General features: G+C 37.6%; 1 protein-coding gene across 1 annotated transcript in view; it reads left to right on the plus strand.

Annotated features, from left to right (window-relative positions):
* Positions 1–24,537, plus strand: part of LOC140757137 (dopamine D2-like receptor) — a 135,648-nt gene that overhangs the window by 73,217 nt on the left and 37,894 nt on the right. The window lies entirely within an intron of this gene.

The raw sequence follows: 24,537 nt of genomic DNA on the forward strand, positions 1-24,537 counted from the left end.
TAACATCATAACTATCATAATAGCTAATACTAATTACCATTTGGTCTAGAGTGAAGTTATTGTTATAGATTCCAAACACACTTTTTAGGGTTTTTTGATTGTGGTGTAGATAAGTAGGTATAGTCCGCGTAAAACTGCTAGGCCGCTCTGAATATAGAAATGAGTCGCGTCGCCATAGTAAATGCTCGCAACAACTTCAGAGCGGACTAGTAGTTTGGCGCGGACTATATTTATGCCTATTTAATTTGTATGTATAAAAATAAATTTCAAACATTCGTCTATTATAATAACTGCTAATTTCAATGCGTGTCTTATTTAAATAAAATTAAAGTAGATCACGAGCTTGTAGTCTCCACAGACCGATTTGTATTGTACCCTTGCAGTCCATCTGGCGGTAAGTGGCTACGACTGCCCATCGACATCTATGAGCCACAGGTTCTACCAGAAACCCATCACAGAAGCGTCGCCACTCCCGACTCAGATAGTCACCTCATGTGTAAGTGTATCAACAACCACATTCTTCCACCGAAATACAGAACTAATTCACGCAAAAAAGTGCTATGTACTTTACTTATGACTTTACCACCGCTTAAAACGAAACTAAATAAGCATTTCGTCAGTGAACGATTATCGTATCTGCTATAGATAATAGTTGTATAATAATATTGTTATCTTATCGTATATTAAAATATCTATATTAACATGACTCGTCAGCAAATAAATGTGCGGGTTATATGACGCTATCTTTGAGTTGCATTTCATACTTCGATTTCATTTGTTGTCACGTTTTAAATATAAGTACTTATATTTAACTTATTTATGTAGGTATAATGAATAATGAAGATATGGGTATAATCAAAAGTGAATAATGAAGAAATGTTTTTTGACAGATCTAGGGGACGAGTGACTGTGTTGTCAAATTGGGATGTTTTGTAAAGTTATGTTATGATAACAACAAAGAGCAAACATCGTCCAGATTTTCATATAATCCCGGATTGATTAACGTTTGACATATACCTATTTTAGAACAAGTTAATGCCAATTGGTAATACGTTGTAGATGTCACTTCTCGTTTATATACGGTCTTTTGGTACTTATAGTTAACTGTCTTTGAAAGGATACAAATAGACTCTATGCCGTAGAACAACAGTTTTATCATCAGAAAGTGACAATTCTCTAAATTATATAAAGAACGCAATGTGAAACTTAGAAGCGTCGACAGATACCATAAAGAGCATCAATAAAACATACACGATGTAGACGAGACAAGTTGACAGAATCACTGGAAGGCGTCACGCGGCGCGGAGACCCGTGTCAGCTCGACTGTCGATCGCGGACCTATTTGTATTCTCCTAATGGTGTGTGATAAACGACCGCAAAGTCCTTGACAACTTCAGATGGAACGCGTTATGGTGAAATGTTTTTTGGACAGATCGAGGGGACGAATGATCAATTTGACAAAATCAGATGTTTTGTAAAATTATGTTCATTAAAAAAATGAGCGAACATCTAGATTTTCAAACAAAAACTTTCAATACGCTTTACACTGGCTCTATCTGGTATTAATTAATATTTGACATATATTTCAGAACAACTTAATACCAATTGGTAATACGTTGTAGATGTCACTTCTCGTTTATATACGGTCTTTTGGTACTTATAGTTAACTGTCTTTGAAAGGATACAAATAGACTCTATGCCGTAGAACAACAGTTTTATCATCAGAAAGTGACAATTCTCTAAATTATATAAAGAACGCAATGTGAAACTTAGAAGCGTCGACAGACACCATAAAGAGCATCAATAAAACATACACGATGTAGACGAGACAAGTTGACAGAATCACTGGAAGGCGTCACGCGGCGCGGAGACCCGTGTCAGCTCGACTGTCGATCGCCGACCTATTTGTATTCTCCCAATGGTGTGTGATAAACGACCGCAAAGTCCTTGACAACTTCAGATGGAACGCGTTATGGTGAAATATTTTTTTTTTACACATCGAGGGGATGAGTGATCAATTTGTCAAAATTAGATGTTTTGTAAAATTATGTTCAGTAAAACCAAGAGCGAACATCTAGATTATCAAATAAAAACTCTCAACACGCTTTACACTGGCTCTATCTGGGATTGATTAATATTTGACATATATTTCAGAACAACTTAATACCAATTGGTAATACGTTGTAGATGTCACTTCTCGTTTATATACGGTCCTTTGGTACTTATAGTTAACTGTCTTTGAAAGGATACAAATAGACTCTATGCCGTAGAACAACAGTTTTATCATCAGAAAGTGACAATTCTCTAAATTATATAAAGAACGCAATGTGAAACTTAGAAGCGTCGACAGACACCATAAAGAGCATCAATAAAACATACACGATGTAGACGAGACAAGTTGACAGAATCACTGGAAGGCGTCACGCGGCGCGGAGACCCGTGTCAGCTCGACTGTCGATCGCCGACCTATTTGTATTCTCCTAATGGTGTGTGATAAACGACCGCAAAGTCCTTGACAACTTCAGATGGAACGCGTTATGGTGAAATGTTTTTTTGGACAAATCGAGAGGATGACTGATTGAGTTTTCAAATTGGGATGTGTTGTAAAATGATGTGCTCCTATTATTTTTGTCAATCATTTCATTACTTCTAATCCTTACTTAAATACGGACTTTTTAATCTTGGGTTTTTTATTGTTTTTTTTTTAAACCAAACATAATAATATACTTATTCATTAATATAACCTCAAAGTCTCTTCAGTTTATCTTTCATACACCTAACTCAATTTAAACTCTCAAGAAAAAAAATACTCGTTCTATTTCTAACCAAACCTTTGTAACAATTTTCCAGAAACATAAACTGAGCTTCCCTAAGTTCATTTTGACAGATTCATTACGAGCCCTCCGCTTCGAACAAAAGCCTACAATTTCCACACACCCAATTCCCCATATCGGCACCTGCGGCCTAATAGTTTACATTATCAGGATGGCCGTTACTGACGGTTGACGAACATGGCCTTTCTTGTCCCTTACCCATTAGCTTGTCACGTTAATGGATATCTATCATAGAAGTGTTTGAAGAAATTGGATTTCCGTACAAACCGTACCGTGGTGTAAAGTGTGTTATCTACTGGATTATACCCTGCTGTACTAATACTAGTTATATTATTTCCGTGCTTTATGGAGTTAAATCATTAAGTCGCAGTTTTTTTTTACGAACGAAAGAGATAAATATAATTATAGGGCTATACATAAGAATCAAGATTTTCATACAAAAGCTTTCATTCAGACCCCATCTCAGATTGATTGACGTTTGACATATATTGTTACAATTGTATAAAATTTTCATACCAATTGGCGATGATTTGTGAACTTTTCTTCACTATATAACAATAGCAAATAAATTTTCCGAGATATTCCGGTAATGATGCTATAAGATACTTCACTTTACTTACAAGATTACTTTATTATACTTCAAGCATACATTGGCGACTTCAGTGTTGTGAATCTACGGACATTAGTGATTTTACATGAGGTATTCCATCTGCTTTATTAGGTTAGGTTTGGTTAGGTTATGTAAGTTGACCATACCTTTAAGGTCTGGTAGATGGATCAGTATTTTCATTATTCTTCAAAATCTCCACAGCATTATAATATGTTTTAATGCAATTTGTCCATGCGAATTGAATATAATATGTACGTACCTTATAAAGGTTGACCAGTAAACCTTGACTTTTGGTCAACCTTTAAACACAGTAATTGAATATAGAGTAACGCATTACATATTAACACGCTACACTAAAGATCGGTGATCACTATAATGGGTAATTTAGAGGAGTATACGACAGAATTGGGTAGTGGAGGTGAATTAATAAAGGTGATATCTACATCATTATCATTAATAGTAACTTTTTGTTGGACAAGATCATTATTATAATTGAATAATGAAGAAAAGTGTTAAGTAATAGATGCGACTATGAAAAGAAATTATTTTAGTTATTTCAGTAAAGTAAAAGTTGTTCAAACCCTTCATGGTTCGATTATAGACTCACAACCACCATATCTATTCTATTTATTAATAGCAGTGTTAAATGCTGCTATGTTCTAGTGTAATGGATTTGTAAAGGGATAGACTGACTTGAGGCATTTCAACTAATCGTCAGGGGTAGCAGCAAAACTGTGATCGACCTTAATAAGCTTCTGATATTATGTGGGGTTGATTACGATTATCCATGGGCGGCAGAGGTCACTCACCATCATGCATGACAGCAATTGTTTGCTAACTATAATTTACAAAAATATATATTTTGCACACAACAAAACAACAGCCAATGTTTTAGACGCCATCTTGGTCACACAAAAACAATCCATTACAACACATTTAACAAAATAAAAGAATCATATTAATTCCCTCACATTCAGCTATTTCCGTGAGTAATTACATGACGCGGGTAGGTGCCAGGGCCCTAAGATTCCGAATCCAATTTACCCCACAATGGAGGCACCTGAGGTCTAATAGTGTTACTGTATCACTCAATCGCCAGCACCTACGGTAACCTAACTGCGATGTTTTGCAACGATACAGTGGCGATGTCGATATAATATACTCGTATGTTGTTTTTGAAGGTGGTAGAACCCTTTGTGGTTGGACTCCGGCGGGACAACCGCCACACCTATTTCTGCATAATAACAACAGTGTTAAGCACACATTTCCAAGACATACTTTCCAAGGCATTTCAGCTCAGTCCTCAGGGTTAGCGACGCATCTGTGGACATCAGACAGATTGGATTAGATATTCCTATCTGAGGTCGGCCACAGTTGCGACGCTACAGTTAAGACTAAGCTGGAGCTGGAAATGTCTCCCTTACCACACCCTTCAAACCAGAACACAGCAGCGCTTAACGCACGTTTTTAATTTAAGATTGTAGCTACTTAAGTATTATAAAAAAAAATCGTACGTTCCACAAACTTGCCCTTGTGGCCGTAACGAAATGTCGCCCTAGGCTACGACCCAAGATTACCGATCGCGCATCTTCACTTCTCTTAATTAATAACTGTGCCGTAATAACTACAAGGAAGGGCTTTTATGTCTTATTTCAGAGACGGAAATGTCCCTTAATAATATTTGTAACGTTTTCCCTTTTTCCGTCAGTATAATCGTATTTGTATATGTAATGATCATTATTTACTGGCTCAGAGCGATGTAAGATCTTGAGGGAATTCCAAATTGATGATCAGTCAGAAATACGTCTGTTGTAAACCTTAGGTAAGATTATCGTGATCGAAAATTCGGTTTTATGTACGTACATATGTATGCATGTATGTATGGATGTATGTATGTATGGATGTATGTATGCTCGTTCGTTACCACGTTCGTTCGAATTTGCACTCTGAGTTAGAGTTTTAAGGGAAATCATCTTTAGAGAAATTGTAATTTCCCTAACAACACCCTTCGAAGCAAAACTGCATAGCGCTTATAACTAGACATATATTAGATTATTTATGGATAATCCATTAATAGCTCTAACACAGGCAGAGAACGCCGTAATAAATCTACGAACACAAACTTTTATTCTCAACGAATTCCACTTAACAATTTTGAATATAAACGCTTTCTACTACCACAACCCCACACTAGGATTCCCTGTGTCGTAGGTGCCATGGACACTGTCCCTGTAGTCCCGGGACTAGAATAGGGCTACGGTATCCCCTGCCTGTCGTAAGAGGCGACTAAAAGGGGGCTTCCGGGGTTGCGGGCGGCAAGATTGGGAGGTCGAGCCGTCCAGCAAGCAACTCCGGGAAGGACGGCGGTATGAGTGGTCGCATACCGTCGTAAACACCAGACGGTGTGGTGAGACCTGACGCTCACCTAGGAGGAGCCCGAAGGGGCAACGCGTTCATAGGACTCCGGTTGCGTTCCGTAGGAGATCCCGGAGTCCTCTTGGCAACGCTGAGGACGGCTACCGGGGGGGTTTTAGTGCGGTAAGAATCCCACATAACCCCGTGTCGCTCCTACGACACTGAGTACCTTTTGAAGGTTTCCCCCTCGTAAACAAAAAAAAAAAAAAAAGAGGTGCCATGGACACACACGACAAATACACAAACACCCAGACCCAGAAACTGAAATCTAAATTCATCATTCAGATATCTGTCTGGCCGGGGATCGAACCCGGGACCCTCTGCGCGTCAGACGGGTATGGTGACCGCTCCGCCACGCGGGTCGACAAACATGTAGGAGGTGAACATCAAACGATTGTCCTTAAAGTTTATTTGAGATGCCCAAGAATTTATAAGAGTCAATCGAACTGTATGCCCGTAAGCTACCTTTATATCACAACAAACAACAGAGCTATTACAATAGGATCATAAAACCAGTTTCATCCAGTTTCTCCAAGGTTTTCCTTGTTATGGCGTTGAAGGAAAGCAGAGCTGGTGTCCTCCAATTCGCAAAAAAATATGTTTATTGTCCTCGTTCCACTCGAAATGTGGCCTTGGTTGAGTTATGGTGATGTTGTCCTAATGGTACTTTATAGGAACTTGGGTAAATGTTATCGAGCCCTGATGGGCCCTTGAAGAATATGGGATTACCGGTTATGTTCTGACATAGTTGTCACCATATTTTCTGTCAGGAATTAAAGTACATCCTGATTTCCGTGTCAAACTTAGTCCTTCGAGGGTTGGACTTTTAACCTATTTGGACGTTGGTGGTCTGAATGATTCTTAAAATTATAATTTTTAAAATCGAAAGATTGTGGTAGGACCAGTATAAATCCATCGGGCTCAGCCCTGGGGGAGCAGTTTACGATCCTCCCACACACCTGGTGTTTACAACGGTATGCGGTCACACACACCGTCGTCCTTACCGGGGTAACTTGCTGGACGGTTTGAGCTCCCACTCTTGTCGTCCGTAACCCCAGAAGCCCCCTTTTAGTAGCCTCTTACGACAGACAGGAGATGCCGTAGCCCTATTCTAGTCCCAGAACTACAGGGACAATGGCCACTTAACATTAAGAGGACTGTTAGCTTGAATTTTATAAAAGAATCTTGGCTCTTGTGTGGTCTGACACGTAGGGCAATTAGAGATTCTATCTTTATTATTGATTTTGATTCTGGGACTATCTTTGAATTATCTTTATGAATCTATGGAACCCACATAGGAAATCTTGATACGGTATATTTTGAATTTGCTATACATACCCAACAGTACAGCAGCAGCGATAGCCTAGTGGTTAAGAAACGCGGCCTCTCGATCGAGGGGTCCGAGGTTCAAATCCCAGGCACGCACCTCTGATTTTTCAAAATTATGTGCGTATTATAAATTAATTATCACTTGCTTAAACGGTGAAGGAAAACATCGTGAGGAAACCTGCATACCTGAGAGATTTATAAAAAAAAAAAAATCTCAAAGGTATGTGAAGTCTACCAATACGCACTTGGCCAGCGTGGTGGACTATGGCCTAATCCTTCTCATTCTGAGAGGAGACCCGTGCCCAGCAGTGGGACAGTAATGGGTTGATGATGATGATGATGATGACCCAACAGTGTGACAGTAATACTAATCTATAAGTTGCTTCTCCATACCGAAACACTTTGTGAAGTGGCATTAGATGTATTGATATTCATAAAGAGCTCTTTAAAAATTGAAGAGCTCAATAAATATGGAATTAAAAAAAATGGTTTGATTTGATTTGATCTAGATTATCTATAAATACGAAGCTGACTTTGAACGACAAAAATTGAAATGAACCGCTACATTTTAACAACCCACATGTTTATTTCCTTCACTCCATCATAAATAAGCTTAATAGAAATAATTCCTAGTACGTTATTCCTGTAAGGGATAATGTATTTGGGTTTTGACACAAATAACCCTGTGAGTGCTTATGAACGGATCATCTCGTTTCTAACGGTCTTTACAAGTTGTAAGTGTATTAGTATAAGGGCTTAGAGAAAAATGATTTTGGTACTATAATAGTATATATGTTATTACTACATAATAAATATGAAAGCATAGTCGTTTAGAAACTCGGCCGATTGATCTAAAGGTACGAAATTCAAATCCCAGGCACGGACCCCTGATTTTTCAAAGTTATTTGCGTATTAGAAATTAACTATCACTTGCATAAACGGTGAAGGAAAACACCGCGAGGAAACCTGGACCTTTTCAAAGGTATGTAAAGTCTACGAGTTCGCACTTGGCCAGCGCGGTGGACTATGGCCTAATCCTTCTAATTCAGAGAGTAAACCCGTGCCCAGCAGAGGGACAGTAATGAGTTACTGATGAACAAACGTGAATAGCCGCGGCTTATAAAGATTTTAACTGCCAAATAATTGGGTGACTGCTAGTCGTTTCTCACGTAAGCATACCCGTCTGACACGCAATAGATTGGTTATAAGATTGGATTGAAGGTGGTAGAACCCTTTGTGGTTCGACTCCGGCGGCACCACCGGCAAAAATCTCGGAAGGATCGAACCTTATAAGTACGTATAGCCCGCGTAAAACTGCAAATCCGCTCTGAATATAGAAATAAAATGGCGTCGCCATAGCAAATTGTATGACTACACCTGCTCGCAACAACTTCAGAGCGGACTAGCAGTTTGGCGCGAACTATACCAGTATAAATAAATTCGAATTTATATTTCTGTTCTGGGTCTGGGTGAAAAATCCTAGTGTGGGACTGTCTGTCTAGAGAACGTTATTTATTTACATGTACTCACTTACTCTCAAGATTGAGTTTCAAATACTGTGAAATACAGCTCCTGTATTCCCCACATGCGACGATTCTCGATTGAGAAATTGCGCCAATTTACAATTAAGCCATGTGCTAATTAATTATACATTGCGATTAAGTATTCTAATGAATGTGATCAATGAGTATTAGGATAAATTGGTTTGTGTATTGAAATCCATGTGTTGGAGAAAGATGGATTGAGGCACGAATAGAGAAATAAAGGGCCTCCAAATATCTTACTTAGTATGAAAGATGGTTATTTTATATATCTAAGAAAAAATGGTCCTTAAGTCTCCTACATGTACCCAAATATGTTATAGGGGTCTGGACTCCTGGAAAATTCTGCATGAAAGCTGTTAAGCCAGAACAAAGTAGCGATTTCTGCTATTAATCAGAAATTGTTTACTTTTTTAAATATGAAAGTAGCAGACGAGCATCCAGTTCGCCTACTGGTAGATGGTCTCTGTCGCTCATGGATATCTTTAAGCAATCCCTTAGATAACAGGGTTTCTAATTGAAGTCGATCACCATAGCGTTGCCACTCCCGTGGACTAAGATGTAACTAACCAACATATCCTTCCACTCAAACGGTCGAAATAAGTATGGTGGTCCCCTTCCCAGACAAACTACACAGTTTCTATTTACCTATATTGACCTGTTTTTTTGTTTACGAGGGGGAAATCTTCAAAATGTACCCGGTGTCGTGGGAGCGACGCAGGATTATGTGGAATGCTTACCGCACTAAAACCCACGCGGTGGCCTTCTTCGGCACTGCGTTTTTTAGTCCTCAGGTTTAGTCAGGGGTAAGGGCTCCGGGATCTCCAAAGGAACGCAACCGGAGCCCTCTTAGCGCTCGCCACACCGTCTGGTGCGTACGACTGGCTGGGCGGTTCGAGCTCCCACTCTTGCCACCCGCAACCCCGGAAGCCTCCTTTTAGTCGCCTCTTACGACAGGCAGGAGATACCGTAGGCCTATTCTGGTCCCGAAACTACAGGGATAAACCTAAATTGACCTAATAATCTATTTACTATTTCTAGTAAATAAGATTCGCTCGTTGATATATCGGAAGTTCGATCCGGCCATTACTTTTCTTGAAGTACGATCTAGATTTGGGAATCGGTTCAATGAGATGAACGTTATGAATTATTGAGAGATGCCTGATATTTATTGTGGGAATTATTATGTGAATATCGTGGAAATAGATCTTCATTCTAGACTTCAGATTAACTGATATTAAATCCGGTGGTACACGGTAAATGAATTCTATATATTGAATATGAAGTAGTATTTGGGCTACAGTGATCTTGGATTAAGTGGTCACTACAAGAAAATGTTTAACGTTATTGCCATCCATTTTCAAGTGAACATGAGAAGAATGATATTTTATGGCAGATATTTCTTTATTAATAGCTTAAAAAACGCTTAATAGAATACATGTAGTAGCTTTTACCACTTATATAGCATTATTTGCTGTTTCGTGAGTTAAGCACACAAAAACAGTTAAAGAAAATATTATTTAAATTTAGGGACAAAATTGAACTAGGGACCCTCGGGATGGCATACGAATATACGTATATTCGTGATTTATCCTACTAGAATAGGGTACATGTTGCGTTCGCTGAGGACTAAATTGCCAAAATCTAATAATTTAAATCATTTAAAAATCCTTGATATATCGTAGTCCTGTTAAAGGAAGATGTAAATTGAATTTGTATGACATGACTTTTGCATACTTCAATTGTGAAAATTTGATCTGTGATAAAAAAATTGTTTATATTAGGTAGGTTTCAAGCAAACTCTGCCAAACTTTAATAAAATAGCTTCTCTACTACTTTATCCAGAAAAGCTACCTACCTAAAGTTTTGTGCACACAATCCATAAAGAGTTCTAACACCTACAGAAATCTTTAGCATTACGGTCCAACATTTTCAAATAACATTTTTAATGGTTAGTGGTTCATACTTTGCCACATCTTACGTTTACTACACATTTCACCGTAAAGTTAGTCTAGGAGCTGAAACATAAACACTAAACAAAGAGCCTTAGTCTAGACACACTAGTTTGTTTTAAAACCACTATGCTAGTGTACATATTTATAATATTGCGGTATATTATTATGTTGCGGTGGCATCTCCTGGTGTATATTATTCTTAAGATGTTAGAGAGAAGATGGAAAAAAACGAAATGCTTTTATTATTATCTTTTTATGCCAACGATAATGTAGTTCACCTGTCGACAAAGTGAATAATAATGATTTCAATGGCTATGATGAGAAATCATTTTAATTGAGGTTTTATTTGAGGTCCGCCACAAATTTTGACTATTTTGAAACGGATTTGTCGTTTAAATGTCTCTGTCGCACCCTTCAAACGAAAACACATCAGCATTCAATTTGATAGGTAATTAATAGTTTTACAGATAGTAATTACTGAATAGGGTTCCGTCTTTACTCTTTGGGTACCAAACCCTAAAATGTGTTACATTCAAATTGAAATTTTTCGAGTTAGTAACATTAAATAGTTGCTTAAGAAATTTACATAACATAAATTAAACTATTAAAACGCAAAAAACGTGTATATTGCTATTGAAAAGTTTAAGGCGCATATAATACTTCGTTTTGTCTTTTAGTCTATGTTTGAAAAGTGTAAGGCGCATATTCGTTCGTTTGTCTTTTAATCTAATTACAATTTTCTTATAATAATATATTATATTCTTCAATGATTAAAAATGTGTCCCATTCATCATAATGTCAAATTCTCAGCGATAAAACGTTTTTCCTCGTTCGAAGTATGACAAGTCTTATCTATATAAAAGAGAGGTAGGAAAAAATATTTAAGAAAAAGGAATTCTTTTCTTTTGGTCCGCGGAACGAAATAGAATGTCTTTATTGGTAGCGGCATTTTTAATTTAAATAAAAATTTGTTTACGTCGTCTTGTACAGCAAACCATAGACAAAACTATTTTATTCTTCATTGAAATTGAAAGAATTTAAAATTTTAAACCTTTATAAACTTACGAGATTGTAAAAGTACCCAGGCACTGAAAATAGCTTGAAAAATATTTTTTTCTTATATCCATATTTGTATGCCCGAAAGCGTACCTATAAATAAATATCCACACGATCTGAAAGTAACTTGTAATCCTAAGTAACAATTATACATTAATTAATTTAATTTATTTCAAATAATGTAACTATCTACAATAAATAAAGTATATAACGTTTTTAGGGTGCATAGGGCCAGAGTTATCCAATTTAAATAAAATTTTGTAATCATCCAATAACTATTTTTCAGTGAAAATCAACCAATCCTATACGTATCTGGATTGTATGATAACTTACACTCTTCTGAGAGAACAGAGAGAACTTCAGTCCAACAGTGGGGCTGTAATGTGTTGATTATGTATATTATACTTTCACCCTCATCCAAATAAGGGCGCCTGCCCCATTTGGCTAGACGACGAACAATATAAACAACTGCTAGCTACAATATCTTAATGTCGCTAATCACAACGGGAAAAACAGACTTCCTTATACGTATTTCTTTGTATATAGAAATAATTTTGATTTGTATATACCACACATTTAACAAATAAGTGTTTTTTACAGTTAAATTCATTAAATTATTTCAGTTACGATATATGTATGTATATAGGTTAATAGAGTTTTAATATTATGATCTCTTAAAATCATTTAAAATTAAGTCTTTCTAAATGTATAGATGCATAAGAGTCATCCAAAAACAAATAAAAAAACATATAAGTGTGCCATATGTAGCCTCGTTAATAGATCTTTTAATATTTTGACCTTAACCATTAGTTTCGAACACTTCAAAAAATAGAAATTACAAAGTCAAAGTGCGAACTTGTACAATTTTATATTTTTGAATACGATACATAAAACCCCCAGGCAAGCGATGAAAATAAACACGTGGGTGGATTTCAGGATTTTATTTTTTGCGTCCAATAAAAGTGGTGAAAAATATTCACATACTGAATTTCAATATTGGCCGAACAGTAGAAAACTGTAACTGATATTTCCCTCACTTCATGCTTTTTTCATAGCTTGGTTGTTATTTACAACAACGGCGAAAGAAAACTTATGAAGAAGTGTACAGACTTGAGACTTCTAGAAGTTCTTAAACAGTGTGACGTCTACCAATGCGCACCTTGTCAGCACGGTGGATTGTGGCCTACGATTAAAAGGTAGTGCATATTACCACAGTATAAGGAAGATATTTGTACCGTGATATTACCGGGCTGCATGAGTGACGAAACATATTTACTAAAGGTAACACACCAATCATGACCGATAATAATTTAATACAATTAGGTACGGCAGACGACCAACGGTCGTATTGTCACCGCCTACCGGGTGAAGACTATTGCTCGTGTATCATCACCTTTAGTATTCAGAATCTACTATCCTATTCATAACCATCTATAAATGACGATATTATTATAAACCAAAAGTCATATTAAATCCGATCTAACGGTCTGTAAAGGGCTTCTAAAGACATTTGCGTATATTCAAATTATCATTATTCCTTATTTTGTCATCTCAATCACCGGGCAGCATCTCGTCCTCTCGTTTATCTGAAGTACAATTTATAGAACTGTTAGTAACAATCTCGTAATGTTACTAATCACGACTGCCGGAGAAATTAAATGTTTTTCCTTATTTCCCTCCCCGACCCTATTAGGTTCCGTACATTTTCCATATTTTTCGTACATGCAGTTTCCGTACATTTTTTGAATGAATAAGTTATGTTAATTTTTACGGATGTGTAATAAATTACCTAAATCTTTTGGCTTTTTTTAAGGATAGCAGTAGCATAAACACGCAATCTAACTAATGTACCTAAATGTTTCTACCCTCATATACATCTGTACTACGAGATTACTATGAGACTGAGACGTTACTATGAGATTTTACGTTTTAACAAATATGAGTGTTTTGGTATTTGTTTACGTATTTGCCCATACAAATTCCAATCAGCGCCCCTAGCGGATTGTATCAAAACTATAGTGTCAGTAACGTAAAATTGACAAAGTGGCGCTTTATGTTTTGTCTATCTTTTTTGCGAACATGTGAATTAAAGACAAAGAGTTGAGCACTTACTTATTGAAGCAAACGGAACAGAATAATGGATTGTGTAAACGTAAAGTAAAATTGTGGGATGTTTTGAAAATTCATGGTAAGGGTACTGTAACCAACCCATACCCATAGGATTAGAGTCCTACCTGAGGTCGGCCACAGATTGATACCCCCAAGGACTATTTTGCTATTCCTGGGATGTCGGACTATGTCTCTCTTAACACACTATATAAACCGGAACAAAGCAACGCAAGACATTGCTGTTATAAGGGAAATGGATGAGGCGGTGGTGCCTGCAGAGTTTACAAAGGGTTTTACTACCTTTTATATCTATATCTTTATCTTTTATGTCTATATCTTTTATACCTATGTTTTATATTGTGGATAAATATTACTTTCTGTCTGTCATCTGTAGTTATTTCTTCCTATTTATTATTATATGATTCTATTCTTCTTTTTGTTGTTTCTTGGTACACCTACACAAGTATGGAATTCTCACCAGTGCACCATTATCTTTGTAGTCATTGGTCGTAGTGACCTTTGTACAAAAAGTTAACAGCAAATTCTTCAGCAAGCCCGCGAATACGGAACCCTGAAATAAAAGCTTCGAACCCTCGGACATTATAATTAATGCCATTTTGGCTACAAACTCAGCTAAAAGGAAATTTCTTTCTGATCCAGCGGATGGGTGATAGGACGCGCCCGAATTTAATAAACCAAGTTAGTAAGACGATGATCGCCTTCGCTGATGTATTGGGGAAGTTTTGGGTTCAATTTGTGTTTGGTGGGGGTTGCAATTTTTGGGTTGTACACTGATTTGTATAGATATAGTGTATAAAAGTTTTTGTTGGTTTATATTACGTTTAAAATGGACATCCTCCTCTCTACAGAAGGTATTGTTTTCGATTCCCAGCTAGACTTGACTGATTTGACTTCACATTTATATCCAACATTTGGGTGTTTATGCTATGTGATGTCTGTGGCATCCACGCAATAAAGTGTCTTGTTTGATTGTATAAAACATCATTATAATTATCATAAATGGCGAACACACAACATTAGTCAGTACAACTAAAACAGCTATTACCCCCCAGGGTTTGGATCAAAAGCACACGACAGAACTCTTCTTAATACCGAAAAAAATTTTTTTTTGGAATTGAACCCGGTGTCTACAACAGAAAGCCGTTCTTAAACCACACAGCTAATTAGGCGCAAACTGCATCACACTAATGAAAATCCATCCCGCCTTCCAGAAAAAATCAATGGTTCTCAAAGTTGTGAAGTTAAAGCAAGTAGGTTAAAGTAAGGCGATGATCGCGTTCCCAAACTTTCGCGTCTCGTCCGATATTCAATTAAAATTTAATGGAAACTGCACTTTTTAAGTGGAAAATTTTGCTAATGGGCAAATTTGTGCAAGAGCCTGGCTTCTTGCTCGGGTTTTCTTTTAAACTCTTCGGCATCGTATTTTTAGTCCATTTTACAGGGCGTTTATATTTAAAGTAAAAGTTAATTAAGGAACTATCAACCTGCGTGAATGAAGCGTCACTATACCAGTCTGAACCGCAAAGGGTTTCTGGCCACCCAGACATCTGATTGACGAATTAAGGGTTTTGTCTTAGATCTGGATACTTGTGTTGCTTGGTATGCAAGATAGAATAAAAAAGAGGATAGAGTAATAAAGAGAAAGAGAGCCTTTTCACAGTCGTTTTTAATCATTTATTTATCTCTCTTCCCCGCTCTCCACTAGCCTCCATAACTGGCATGGACGTCTTAGGGTTTTCTGCTACTGCTCCGCTGCCAATATAAGCATATAAGCATTGCAAAAATATTACTACAAATAATTTTAAAATAAAGAGCATTACGTGAAAGCCTCTATCCCCAATCTCCTCAATATGATCATCAGTTTTGATTATACCTTGACTCTTATCCTATTTAATGGGCCTATTCTTTATTAAATTTTTCGTTCAAAGTTATATTTCATAATGAACGAAAAATATGTCAGAGGTAGGGGACAGTAGGGGAAGACGGCATGAGACCCCCAGGGGGCAGGAAAAGTGGGCCAGAGAGAGGCGTGTTCCAATGCAACTTGTTAAACTATAAGCGATGAAAGATTTCTTCAATTTATTTTATTTTGTATTCAGTCTAATTTATTTTGTCCGGAGTAATTTTTTAGAAGGTTTGTCTCTGGGGTAATTTTCTAATGATATACTCCTGTCAATAGAAACTGATTGTTATTTGACTTTTTTAAACAAATTAACATAAAATGATTGCTTAAATTTGTACAACATGGAGTTTGTAAACATGAAATGTTATTCATATTGTTAGAATAAGTGTAATTTGCAAACAATTCAACAACAGTTTGTGATAAAAAGAAAAACTAAGTCGTGTTCTACGAGTATGTTTTACTTATTGTGTAGTATTTTTTTAAAGAAAATATTTTGTTAGGTCCGTAGATAGTTAAGAAATCGCCTACACATCGTTTCTCGCCTGTAGTCGTACAACCACATTAGGTCCGGCGCAATCAACGCGCCCATCCAATTGGAAGCACCATTTAATACATTTGACGTGATGCTTTCACAATCGAATGGGTTTTAAGCTTCGTAAAATACATCGCAGACATTTTGAAGATGCTCCATTTTATATAAGTGTTAAGCGGATACTGCCTATTATTTTGCTTTTTTAGATATTAGAGTAGCAGACAAGCTTGCAGTCCATCTGATGGTAAGTGGCTACTGCCGCCAATTGACACATGTAATCAATCCCAGACAAGATTAGAATCCTACCCAAGGACAGCCACAGGTGCGCTGCTACCCTAACTATCGATCAGCTACTGAGGACTAAGCTGGAATGACTCGGAAAAGTATGTCTCCTATACCATATAGCAGCGCTTAACATTGCTTTTGTTAGGCAGAAATAGGTGTGACGGTGGTACCGCAACGAACCACAGAGGGTTCTACCACCTTGATCTAAATTTGACGTGCAGATTTTTGGCTGATCGGGGATCGTACACACATCGTGTCGTTGCTCGGCCATGTTGTCATTGTCGGCGGGTTGTTATCGGTCGGCAATATTCGAAAATTACTTTCATTTCTTAAAGATAGGGTCAATACAGAGAAGTGCTTAATCTTATATATAAAATTGTCGTGTCACAATGTTAGTTACCGTACTCCACCGTAAAGGCTTTACCGATTTTCACCAAATTTTATATGCATATTCAGTAAGTCTGAGAATCGGCTACTACACACACGGCACACACTACATATACGGCACAACGTTTGTCAGGTCAGCTAGTAAATATGTAATACATAAATCATTAACATCTAAAACCCGTTATAAAACTCGCCTCACAGCTTCAATGTAAATATATCATTTTGGTATCTTTTTGGCCCAAATTCGAATCCAGTACCTTGCACTTGGCACGAGAATTGCGTTATAAATTAAAATAAATTTTACATAAAGTCATACTTTTAAAGTTTATTGTCACACAAACTATAACTGAGTAATATACATATGGTGTAACTTATTCAGTTATAGTTATAGTCATTTTATCGAGTCAGGGAGGCAGGAGAGACGGTCGCGGGTCTTAGCAGGACAGCCGTTAGCAGGCGCAAGACCGTCGCCTGCCTTCATGACAGACCTTGTGGCGGAGACCGACATGGGCCGTCGATCTCTGCCACACATGAGGTCCCGGGATGGGCGGCGTGCTTGTGTTCCGGCAAGCCGACATCGGTGGCGGGGGAGAAAATCATCCCCTCTTGAGGCGAGTTCGTCTACGACTCGGTCGGACAGCACTGTTGGAGTCGCGGAAGTGTGCGCAAGTGTTCCCGCGTCTCCCCGTAGTGATGCGGAGGGACACCGTCAGGTTTTTAGTCGGTTGGAGCCCGACATCACCTTCCACCGGCCCCTATGGCAGAAGGCACTCGTGCCGAGTTTTCCTGACTTAAAAAAAAGTCATTTTATGCTTATAACAACACTGTTGAGCGGTGCTGTGTCCTGGTTTGAAGGGTAAGGGAGAATGGTAAGAGACAGCAACTTAGTCCTCAGGGGTAGCAACGCAACTGTGACTAACATCAGGTAGGAATCTTATCTTATCTGGTTTAATAAAAATTTCCATGGGCGGCAGTAGCCACTGACGATCATGTGGATTACATGTTCGTTTTAACTTCTATAATTAAAAAAATCTTCATAAAATATTGAGATTAATCATTATGAATATGGACAATATTGGTTTCTTAATTAAATATTTACCAATTAATAACAATAATTAATTATTTTCTTCAATTATTTACAGCACTCAATTAATATCATCGGTTAATTCATAATTACAGCTTAAATTAAAACCAGTTGCATTAATTTTTCAATTAACGACTTAATCACCTCAAATACAATTAATTGGTGTACGTGTTGGATTACAGTTCATCCAATTAATTATCCTTTTGTCTTGTACAAATGAGGTTATGCGCAATATCCTTTGAGACCCCAATTCGATACAAAGCTGCCACACACGGTACGATTTTGCGACTATTTAATCGACCCGTAAAAATCATCGTAGTAATGAACGTATTGTTAAACTTTTCGGCACGGGTGTCCTCTAAGAATGAGCTTAACTCGAAATGTCTTTATGCTATAGTCCACCGAACTCGCCAAGTGCGAGTTGATAGTCACACGAGTTTGAGTATTTTTTGTTAAAGATCTCTTAAGCCTGTAGGTTTCCTTGTGACGTTTTCTTCATTGTTTCCATTAGGTAAGTTGTAACATTGTCCCTGTAGTTCCGGGACCAGAATAGGGCTACGGCATCCCCTGCCTGTCATAAGAAGCGATTAAAAGGGGCTTCCGGGGTTGCGGGCAGCAAGAGTGGGAGCTCAAACCGCCCGGCCAGCGACCCCGAGAAGGACTGCGGTATGTCTGGTCGCATACCGTCGTGTATAACAGACGGTGTGGCGAGCGGCATGCTCACCTGGGCGGTGCCAGACGGGGCAACGCGCTAAAAGGACTCCGGTTGCGTTTCTCTGGAGATCCCGGAGTCCCTTACGCAGCGCCGAGGACGGCCACCGGGGGGTTTTAGTGCGGTAAGAATCCCACATAACTCTGTGTCGCTCCCACGGCACCGGGTACCTTAATTTCCCCCTCGAAAACTAAAAAAAAAGGTTAGTTGTAACATGCATTTAAGGCAAGTAATAAATTAGGCATGAGCATTGAGCGGCCTGCTATCCTATGATAACCGGAATAGGTTTAACCTTCAAAGTAAAAAAATCTGATGAAATTTTTACCCATCCTACTTCTAAAGCTTTCAACGCTTGCTTAATTTTTTAAAGAAATACAACATGCATTATTTGTAGTTGAACTAAAGCTGACTATGATCGGTTCTTTAACAGCTGGTCTTTTTCTTGTAATTAATTCGATAACGCGACCAACGTATTATGTAGCTGACAGGGTCTGATAAGGGTTAACTTTTTAGAACATTTATCATTCCTATTGTCGCCCTTTGCTTTGTGTAATTATCAAAATGTGATTACACTGGACCTTGTAAATAAATACATCAGTGGGAAAGAACTTATCTTATTTGTTAATTTTGTTATACACTTGTTTAGCCGTGTTAAAGAAAATATGAATAGATTTATGTAACACTTGTTTCCTAATCTTCTTGTTTAAGCTCGTACTTTGGATCATTAAAACTTGAAGAGTTGTTCCCTGGAAGTGCTTGAGAACCTTCGCTTACCAAGCACTGTCCTGTCAAGATGGTAAAGGTTTAGGAACCATACTAATCTAGATGAAAGCTAATTGAAGAACTTTAAAGTTGATTTAAAAATTTTCTTTTCCGCCCATTTTTCTCATAGTATACTGCCCATGCACAGTTGAAACTAACTCCATACAGAACAAGGGTTTTACGTGAAACCAGGTACAGTGCCACTCTTGAGTATAACAGTTAGTCACCTCATCTGTACGTCAGCCAATATCCACATCATTTTATCAAAAAAATATCTACGAAGATAAAAGATTTTGAAGGTGGTAGAATCCTTTGTGGTTCGACTCCGGCGGCACCACTGCCACACCTATTTCTGCCTTATAACAGCAGTGTTAAGCACTGCTGTGTTCTGGTTTGAAGGGTGTGATAAAGGAGACATACTTTTCCGAGGCGTTCCACCTTAGTCCTCAAGAGTAGCGGCGCATCTGTGGCCGACCTCAGGTAGGAATATCTAATCCTATCTGGGGTTGATTACAGATGTCCATGGGCGGCAATAGTCGCTTACTATCAGGTGGACTGCATGCTCGTCTGCTACTCCTGTTTTAAAAAAAAAAAGATGTACCTCCCCGATTGAACCATATTCGTTTTATAACCTTTGAAATCAACTTAATTCCAACCTGGTAAATAAAAAGTGAAAATAATTTAATAAACATAACTACCTCCATCTTGAAGGTTTCGCTCTTATTCAATTTTAATAATAAAACGTTAATATAAATTCAAATTAGTTTTTTCCATTTAATCATTTGTAAGGAGACAAGACATAATTTGTCAACTACATTAGGAGCACTTAGGCCGTAAGGGCCTCATTTATAACATTTAGAGCACAAATAAATAAGTACAGGGTACAAGTAAATTATTTTCTTGAGATTCAAAGATACACTATTATTGTCGTTGTTAGTGTAATGTGACACTCAATTGTTTACATTGTAATTTATTGTCATTACTTAGGGAGAAACCACACGAAGCGTTTTTCTTTCGTCTTCGCGCACGAATGCTAGATAAATAGATATCTTCTTTAATTTCCAATTACATATTCTAAGTCTAAACCAGTTCAATGTAAATAAAAGCTTGTAAAAAAGCGCCTACGTCCGTAAGCGAGGCTGAAGAAGAACGCTACGTGAGTTCTAAGCCTTAATATACCAAATTCGGAACCATAGCTTCATGGTAAGAATTTCCGCTTTTCAGTTCAAGTTAAGAGTTCAAATACTAAGCATTGTTAACTTTTAAGACTTCATCGTTTAAACAATGAAATAGCCTGTTATAACGCTACAGAAAAATATCGTAACAGATGAGAGGCTAGCTAAAGAATTCACAAAAAAAAAGATCTTACAGATATGTCAAGCAAACTGCAGTTAACTAGCCTAACTCATTTCATTGGCTCATGTGATAGGCAAGTACATGCCACCTTCACCAGGTGGATTGTAACTAAACTAAAAACATCGGGGAATCCTTGGATTTTGGAGACACAGGATAGGTGAAATAGGCGCTAATTTCTGACATCAACATTCTGATGGATGGATACCAAACCATGCCGTTTCCAAAATTTTGAGAGCAATCATATCAGATTGGTTTGATTATTCTATGATTGAATACAAATTGAGAGATTTACCCCAAACCCGCAAGTCGCAGTGGACTCTTGCCCCAAACTATTCGATCAAGCCTTATTCAACAATGATGAGGTATCAAATATTTACAAGGCGTTCAAGACGGACGTTACGGAGTATGCTTGCGGTGGCACCTCTGTCACCATAATTTGATACATACCACAACACGATAGTTGTCGTAATATAGCGCTGATGTGTTATAGTTTGAAAAGTGTAAGGATTTTATAAGACACTGGAATCAACACACATGAGACTTTATGTTACCCTAGTACTTGAACTGGTACATTTTAACATCGTGTGAAATATTGAATTTAAATCACTACTGAATATAATCTATCAGCACATATATAAATCCCATTTATATGAAACTGAAATACGTGTGTGAATGTAGACACTAAAAACATGTGAATAAATACTATGAATATGAAAACAGTGAAAATAGGCGCCAATGATGCCAACTTGCGCAACTAATAGAGGTTCTATTTCTATTTTGTTAGTAGCTTTCGTTTCGAGACTGCTACCGCTGCAACTTCATACTGTAACTTTCGTGAGACGAATCTTAAAATTTCACTCATATTTTTTTCATAACGCGCCTAAAGAAGTATAACAACAAAAAATATCAAACGTGTATGAAGTCTACTAATTCATCTAAAGCCTTCACATCGATCTGAAAGAAGACTTTCATCCAGCAGTAGAACTGCGGATAGGTTGCCAACAAAAAAAAAACGCTCTAACTAGACCACCGTTTGAAGGGTATGATAAGGGAGACATACTTATCCGATGCGTTGTAACTTGGTCATCAGAGTTAGCAGCGCATTCATGACCAACCATCTTATGTGGGGTTGATTCCATGAAGGGCAGTAACTACTTACCATCAGGTGGTCTGCATGTCCGCTTACTACTTTAATATAACAAAAAAAAAATAGATTAGCGTAAACAATTCTCTTGAAGGTGGTAAAACCCTTTGTGGTCCGACTCCGGCGGCACCACCGCCACACCTATTTCTGCCTCATAACAGCAGTGTAAGCGCTGCTGTGTTCCGTTTTGAAGGTTGTGGTAAGGGAGACATACTATTCCGAGGCGTTCCAGCTTAGTCCTCAGGGGTAGCAGCGCATCTCTAGCCGACCTCAGGTAGGAATATCTAATCCTATCTAGGGTTACAGATGTCCATGGGCGGCAGTAGTCACCTACCATCAGATGGATTGCATACTCGTTTACGTACAAAATTATAAAAAAAATATATACATCAGTGTAATCAAGTTTCGCAGCTAAAACCGACGTGACAATGATACCACAGATATGTCCAGCACAATCACATCACGTGATTACAGTGAAAACCACAGTTAATCACTAATCATGATAATCGAGTAATTAACGCTTATTAGGTGTTAAATTGTCAATGAAGCGCCGATTAGGTTATCTGCACACTGTCTGATACAGTGACTAATGATGATCGTGTTCGTGTAATTTATTGCCGAATGTTTATTTGACAGTAATAATGATGTGTGAGATAGTAGTTGATATCTGTGATCTAAATATCTCTTTAGAAATCGTCATCAATTCAAATCAAATCAACAATAAATTGATTCGATTTGATTTGATTGCATAATGAAGTAGGTACAAAATATTTTTAGGTACGTTAAGAAGAATAAAGATAGGAAACCTCCTGCTACAGGCATTTTGAAAATGCTTTCTAAGAGGGCAACAATCACTGCATAGATATAAAGAAATATTAATACATAGTACATACAAAGACATAGTAAGTATTAATAATGTTTTATTATGCCTAGTGATAAGCATTTCTTAAATGTTGTTAGATTAAATCAAAAATACCTTATGAACGGGTAAAGGACATCTAACAGATGTTTATCACTAGCTATTAACTTTCTAAGCAAATACACATTGAAGTAGGGTGGATAATGCTCCAATGGTGGGGAAAGCCTCGTTCCCCACTGTGGGAATTTTAAGTTATTAGTCATCAGGTCATCACCAAGGGTCGACTATTAAAGTATGCCATTCGAGTAAGTTCACCCTTGTAACCTCTAGATTAGCAGACTAGAATAAGTAAACATGACGATTCTATTACTAACCTAATAATATCAGAAAGAAGAAATATACGCGGCTAAGAATAGTAAGCTATTTCAATATGACATAATGTCGACAGGAGAATAAAATTCTATTGTACCCATACTCACATATTTGGCACCGCGCCATACGACACAGATCATGATAACTACGTTTATTGTTTAATACTGTGGTCGGAGATTAACGACTAACTGGTTCGTATTTATTGCCAAAAAGTTACAATGGTGGACAAGATTTGGGCGTTTTATATTATAGGAGTAGCAGACGAGTATGCAGTCCATCTGGTGGTAAGTGGCTACTGTCGTTCATGGACATCTGTAATCAATCCCAGATAGGATTAGATTCCTAAATACGGTCGGCTACAAATGCACCGCTACCTCTGAGGACTAAGCTGGAACGCCCTAGAAAAGTATGTCTCCCTTACCTTACACCCTAAAACCAGAACACAGCAGCGCTTAACACCGCTGTTATTATGCAGAAATGGGTGTGGCGGTGGTGCCGCCGGAGTCGAACCACAAAGGGTTCTAGTAAAACCGTTCTACCTTCATTAAGTGATGGTTGTAGTTGAATGGAGTTCAATGTACGTAATCGACGTCACTGATGTACTTTTGAAAAAGTGTAGTGTAGTGAAGCAGGGTAGAAACCGCTTTGTTATTCGCATTAACGCTTGCCAGTAATAAATAATAATCAATCTTAAACAAGTTTTGTGCACCAAAGTTCATTTAATAAGGTTTGCGCACAAACATTTTAAAATTTCAAACTGTGCAAAAAATGGCTAACTTTGATTATTTTTAATAATCCGTAACATGTGAAAAGCTAACACTATGTTATCAAGTAGAAATACATGTGGAGGCGACATTGTGCCTCGCAGACGAATGCCAAAAAGTAGCTACCTACCTTTGAAAATACTGTCAAAGTCAAGCCACACAGTCCAACTTTAAGTGCTTCCATAATGAAATCAGTGACTACACGACTTAATACGACCCACTTAACTTAAATAACCACAAAACCTTGATGTACCGAATAACTCTGGGCTATGTAACAAAGTTTAAACCAAATAAAACCTTTCTGAGTCCACTCAAATGAAATCAGAGTACGTGCAAAATGAATGAGGCCAACAGGTCGCTATGGCAACAGGTGGGTTAATGCTGTATAAATAATGCGTTAACGAGCCAATTTTAGTTTTGGAACTAACTAGCTAGTTGAGAGAACTAGTTTAACGAGCTTTTTATAATATAAAAGTTTACCGCCGCCCAGGGAGACGTATAATCAAA

Source organism: Epargyreus clarus, unplaced genomic scaffold (assembly GCF_041222505.1).
Source record: "Epargyreus clarus isolate Ecla_fem2 unplaced genomic scaffold, WU_Ecla_fem_2.2 ptg000001l, whole genome shotgun sequence".
NCBI lineage: Eukaryota > Metazoa > Arthropoda > Insecta > Lepidoptera > Hesperiidae > Epargyreus > Epargyreus clarus.